This window comes from Lampris incognitus, chromosome 16, assembly GCF_029633865.1.
Source record: "Lampris incognitus isolate fLamInc1 chromosome 16, fLamInc1.hap2, whole genome shotgun sequence".
NCBI classification, from domain to species: domain Eukaryota; kingdom Metazoa; phylum Chordata; class Actinopteri; order Lampriformes; family Lampridae; genus Lampris; species Lampris incognitus.
The window spans coordinates 19,317,752-19,323,566 of record NC_079226.1 but is presented as its reverse complement, the minus strand read 5'-3'; the positions used below and the strand labels follow the sequence as shown (position 1 = coordinate 19,323,566).

General features: G+C 44.0%; 1 pseudogene; it reads right to left on the bottom strand.

Moving 5' to 3' along the window:
• Positions 1-4,360: 4,360 nt before the first annotated feature.
• Positions 4,361-5,815, bottom strand: LOC130125991 (synapse differentiation-inducing gene protein 1-like; annotated as a pseudogene).

Below are 5,815 nucleotides of genomic sequence, written 5' to 3'. Positions count from 1 at the left end.
GAAAGGGATTCAAACCGGTGATCCCCGTGTTGGTAGGCAATGGAATAGACCGCCAAGCCACCCGGATGCCCCTATCTGTTGATTGAATTTGAAGATGAATTGCTTAACCCGGAAAGGTATCAGTTCAACTCACCTTTCTGTGATTTCATTACCTGGGCTATTGAGCATGCATAAAGATGAATCGCTTAACTGTTTATTCTATAAGATATTACACAATAGTAAAAAAATAACAATACAAATGTCCAAAGCCAAATATATTAGTTTTACCATGATATAAAAGAGGAAAAAGCTGCAAATCCTCACATTTGAGAAGCTGGACTTGCCCATTAGTCACAGTCTGAATTGTACATCGGGGAAACTAAACAGACGCTGGCCAAGAGGATGGCACAACACAGGAGAGCTAACCCGTCAGGCCAGGACTCCGCAGTCTACACCCATCTACAGGCCAGGGGCCACTCTTTCAAGGATGAGGACGTGCACATCCTTGATAGTGAGGAACGCTGGTTTGAACAGGGAGTCAAAGAGGCCACCTATGTGGTGAGGGAACGACCATCCCTGAACCGGGGGGGGGGGGGGTAAGAGTACATTTGTCCCCATCTTACAGTCTGTGATTTCAACTATTCCAAAATCCTCTGTGAACGCATGGCCATTGAAACTCTAGTTAATGGTCACGGCAATTTGCATATGAAACCGATCGTTGGTTTCGGCCATGATGCCACTGTATAGTTTATAAGGGTGGGGACACCTACGGTCAGTTGAGACTGAAGATGTCACTTGGATGAGTGATGAAACGTTTCTTGACTAAAACTAATCAAATAAAACCAACGTTGTACGTGTAAAAATGGTAAAAAAAAACAGCTGTTTGCATATTGTGCTGTCATTGGATATATGAAATCTTGTAATGTTCCCGACGACAGATCATGTGTTCGGTTTCTTTCACTGCCAGATTTGCCATTAGTGTTGTCGACCTAGAAAGGGTCCCCTGGTATGATAAAATATACATTATATTACCAGCCCGCATTGAAAATGGTCTCTGGACAAACTTCAAACAGCATGCCAGTGTCTGTCATCAACCTAATGGACCGTAGTGTGTCTCGCTATTTACGACCAGCATTTCCCCTCCGTATCTGTAAGATAACCAAAGTTTTACCACAGCATGAAAAGAAAAACCCTTTCTCCGCTAACAAACGATTATAACATCTGTATGGTTATTTAGACCCAGTTCTGCAAAATTCAATTAGTCCTCTATGAAGAAGGAGGATCACCGTGAGGACTGAGAAGAGTTCTATAGTCACGACTCTTAATGGCAGAGTTGAAATAAATCTTACTAATGGAGAACGGCACCAACCGAGGATGCCGTTTGTATGCGACCGTTGTCCATGTGCAGGGGACCGGTGACAGGTATTCCATCAACAAAATAATAAAAAGTCTGGAAATGCCTTGAAGTTGCGTGAACAGCCAAGTGCATCATGCTCCTTATTAATGTAGCTCTTGCCCCTAATGTCTTTTTGTCTGTCCACTCCCTTTCAGCCTCTTACTCATTTTGTTTCAGGCCATTCATCATAGTTTTCCCTCCAGAAATGTGTTTTCATTTCCAGCCTTGTGCATAAAAGACCCATTCATTTTCGTCTCTTGTCGTTTGTCTGCGACAGGGTTGGGTATGACTTTGTCAAACTTGGTAGAAGAAAAAAAAACATAAATTTTCCTGGTTAATTTTAGATAAGACCTATTTAGAATCACAACAAACACGGGGCAGCATTTCTTTTAATGAACAACGTCTTAACCTCTTCCACACACTCACATGCACGCATGTGAAAACACACACACACACACACACACACATGCACGCGTGCACACAGACATGCACACACATACACGTTATGTGATCAAATATACTATTTGCAGAGGCACAGAGTCCTCCTGCAGCCACTTAAGTAGTTTTTTTATTCATATGGGGGCGGATGACTAATAAGACCAGGTTGCTTCTGGTGGTCTGAGCTTTGAATGCTGTGAGAGGGAGCGGGCGAGCAAGCGTGGGTGAAGTTTCTTTTCTGTCCGGGGAGAAAGGAAACACTCGAGCGTGAGCCCACTCCTGCACCCCATGACGCTCCCATTGATGAGAGTGACACTTCCGCCTCCGTCTCCCCCACTGAGTCGTTATATACATTAGCGATGTGATGTACCCGCAGAGAAATGGGCAAATATAGCAGAGGTCAGGCTGTGCATGCTCTCCTATGAAATCTGTCTTGTCATATCTCATGCTCGATTCAGGCCAGTGCAGTGGATCTTATACCCAGTTGTTCAAAAGTTGTTTGTCGAAATTGTCTGTCCTTTTTATCTTATTTTTTTTTTTTTTGTCCAATCTAGGGCTGTGCGATGTGACCAAAATCTCATATCACAATATATAGTTCATTCATATCACGATAACGATAGATATCACGATATAGCACATTTTCTGTAAATCCAATGAATAGTTTATATAAAATGACCACATGGCCTCTTTCTTACTACGTTTTGAATTATATTCGCCAAGTAAAAGGTACTTACTCATATTTGATTATTTTTCTCCTTTTATTTAGAACCTTTGTGCAAATTTGCAATTAAGCTTGTCACAAAATATAAGATATTAATGTGTGAAGCTAGTGGTGTTTGAGTCTGTTGTGCGTGCGGCATATTTTGCAAAGTACGGTTTTCTGGTCCGTGTCAGCCTTTCATACCCGAACCCACGTCCATACAATAGAAGTAGCCCCTCTTCTAGGTACAAGCTCCTCGTTTTGTCCTGGCTGGTCGGAGTCCTGCTGCTCGGATTATACCCCGTTCTGCGCTACGGTCACTGTCCTCCATGTTTGTTTGTATCGCCTTCGTGCAAACCTCCTGCCTGCGTCCATGCTGTGCAAAGAGTGGAAAGAGTCGTCCAAATGACGAAACGTATTGCCGTAAAGAGTGTGATTTGCGACACAATGAAATAAACGATAAGGCTTGATATGATGGACGTTTTCTATCGTCACACAATATAGTATATTGTCATATCACACAGCTCTAGCCCAGACTAAAGGCGAAACTCGAGGATACAGGGAGGAGCGTCCGAATGGTTCTGGGCCACTCGGGCCTTGTAAGCAAGTGTTAATGCTGAGTAGATGGGAAGGAGAACATGGTGAACCTGATGTCCCATCAGACTGCACAAGAACAAAGGGCCGCTCTTTTTCTTTGTCTGTGTGTGTGTGTGTGTGTGTGTGTGTGTGTGTGTGTGTGTGTGTGTGTGTGTGTGTGTGTCTCCTGACACTCTCGCTTAAGAGCGAGTGTTTGTTCCTCGGCCTTTCAACACTCTGGCACCTAAAGTCACCTTGAGGCTTGACAGCAGGATGATGCCACGGACGGAGAACAGACAAGGTGGTGCTTGTTACAGACGGGCCCTGCATCTGTAACCGCAAACAGTCAATATAACTCACAATGGCGAACGATGCATTGTGACAGCCGTATACAGAAACACACAATGCATGCCTCTCGCTCTCCATGTCAGTCTTTCCGAAGGAGCGTGGAATAATCAGGAGGCAGACGTGGGGTAGATTAGGTTTATTATTCATGCCAAATGTATTTACCAACGAGTTACAATACACAAAGAAACACAAATTATCCTCTGGACCACTGCTCAGCAGCTACGAAAACACTGACAATTGTCTCTGTTAGACATCCATTAAATACCCCCTTTGTTCTGTCTGCTAGCTGTGGCTCAATATCAGGGATATTTCATGAATAAATAATCACTTATTGACTCCCATGTCTGAATTGTTCCATGGCGCACATTTAGGGGGTAAACGCCATGTTATCCGCAGCAGTACCGACAGAGAACATATAAACTGTATGGTAAGAAAATGATGGAGGCTGTGGTCAGAGGTACAAGGTAGATTTCAAACTGGTGTGTCATCATCGGGATTTTTTATTTTTTTGTTGTTACTAATGTGTAAGTACAGAACACGCTTTGTGGGAAAAAATAGTCTCTTTTCCAACGTTGTTTTTCTTTTGGCATTCTTCCGTAATTGTGTTGGTACCTCCATGGGATTGTTAGCATTCCCAGAATAGAAGATGCCGTCCAAACCAGCGTGAATGCATCCCGATTAGGATTCCATCCACAAACCAAGCTCGTCTGTCCTCCTCGATACCTTGTTTACGTTTTTCCCACGCCACATGTCTCTCTCTCTCTCTCTCTCTCTCTCTCTCTCTCTCTCTCTCTCTCTCTCTCTCTCTCTCTCTCTCTCTCTCTCTCTCTCTCTCTCTCTCTCTCTCTCTCTCTCTCTCTCTCTCTCTCTCTCTCTCTCTCTCTCTCTCTCTCTCTCTCTCTCTCTGCCAACTGGTCCCCCTGCTATACATGTCCAGGTTTGGATAGGTAGGCTGCAAGAGCCACCACCACACCTATATACATTCCCGTTCCAATGGTGATGGAAAGAGCAGCCAGAAACAGGGCTCTTCTGGAGCCCATGGCTGCTCGGGAGAAGTCTCCTTTGGCGACGGCCTTGCTGGTCTGACAAAACAAAGCAGAGCGAAACGCCGGTGTTACTCATCAGCACTGAGAGGAGAGAGTAGGTGTTTGGCCACAGTTAAAAATGGTGGAAAAACTAAAGAGATGCTCTTAGGGAGATATTAGTTGCCATGGCAGTTATATCACTGATTATGTGACAGTTTGTTTTTGGGTGCTTTGATGCTTTCAAAAGACCCAATATAAATCTAAAAAAAAACAAAACGTTTTTTCTCTCCGTTTATTCTATCGAAACATTTATGAAAGCATATTTTGATGTAACTTTATGCATTAAGGCGGTGCAAATCCGGTGAGGTAAACTATGTTTTGTTTTATTTATTTTTGGGAGATAAGGTCACTGATGGTCAACATGAACGTAAAGGTGGGGTCTCCGATTCAACCACGCATGCAGCAGTTTACATTCAAAATGCACGAGTTAAAAAAAAATGCCGGATCAATGCCTCGCACATGAAATCCCAATATAATGTCATAAAATATTCAAAGCCGATGCAAATGGTTTCCCAGAGTGTCCGTGGGATTTCACAGAGGAATGAGCATGCTGAGGTTATGCAATCAATTGTCTGAGACGACGGCCACGCGTGTGGAAAATGGGTTGTGGTTAGCACTCCACGGAGCACTTGTGTTCACTGACCTTGAATTGAATGCGGTGTAATCAGAGTTAATAACAACCGTGCCGGGATCCCTGGGTCTTTACCTTGTGTGAGTAGTAGAAGGCTACGATGCCAAGGGCCAGAAGCAGCAGAGCATGGAGAAGATGGCGAGGCCCAGGTGGTCCCTGGGGGGCCGCACCATGAAGTTGTCTTCACTCTCGCTGTCACTGGAGCTGTCACTCTGCAAGAGCGAGCGATAAGAGAATTAGGAAAGATCGGCGAGACAGTGGTTGGCACAGTACGCACCGATCACCGAATGTCATTTTGAGCAAATGTAGTCAGAGATATAGGAACTCGCACACTAATTTAAACGCTCCAAAAAATACTATTAATTCCCGCACGGTTAATGTTTCGAAACAGTCGAAATATCTGAGTCAAAATGGTCTTAATTGAAATGTTAACCGCGCTTAAATGAATATGTTTCGGAGCATTTGATTTTATTGCACAAGTCCCCTTTCTCGGGGATCTACTTTAATTAATTTCTTTGGCTCTGCACCTGAGGAAGGTTTTTACTGTGCGTGCATCTTTGGGACAGGACTTCAAGTAAATGTACCAATTTGTGCAAGCTGCGGATACATTATGCAATAGAGCGAGGGTTCCTCACTATGTAGTCCCCTCGTCCCTCTGCCAT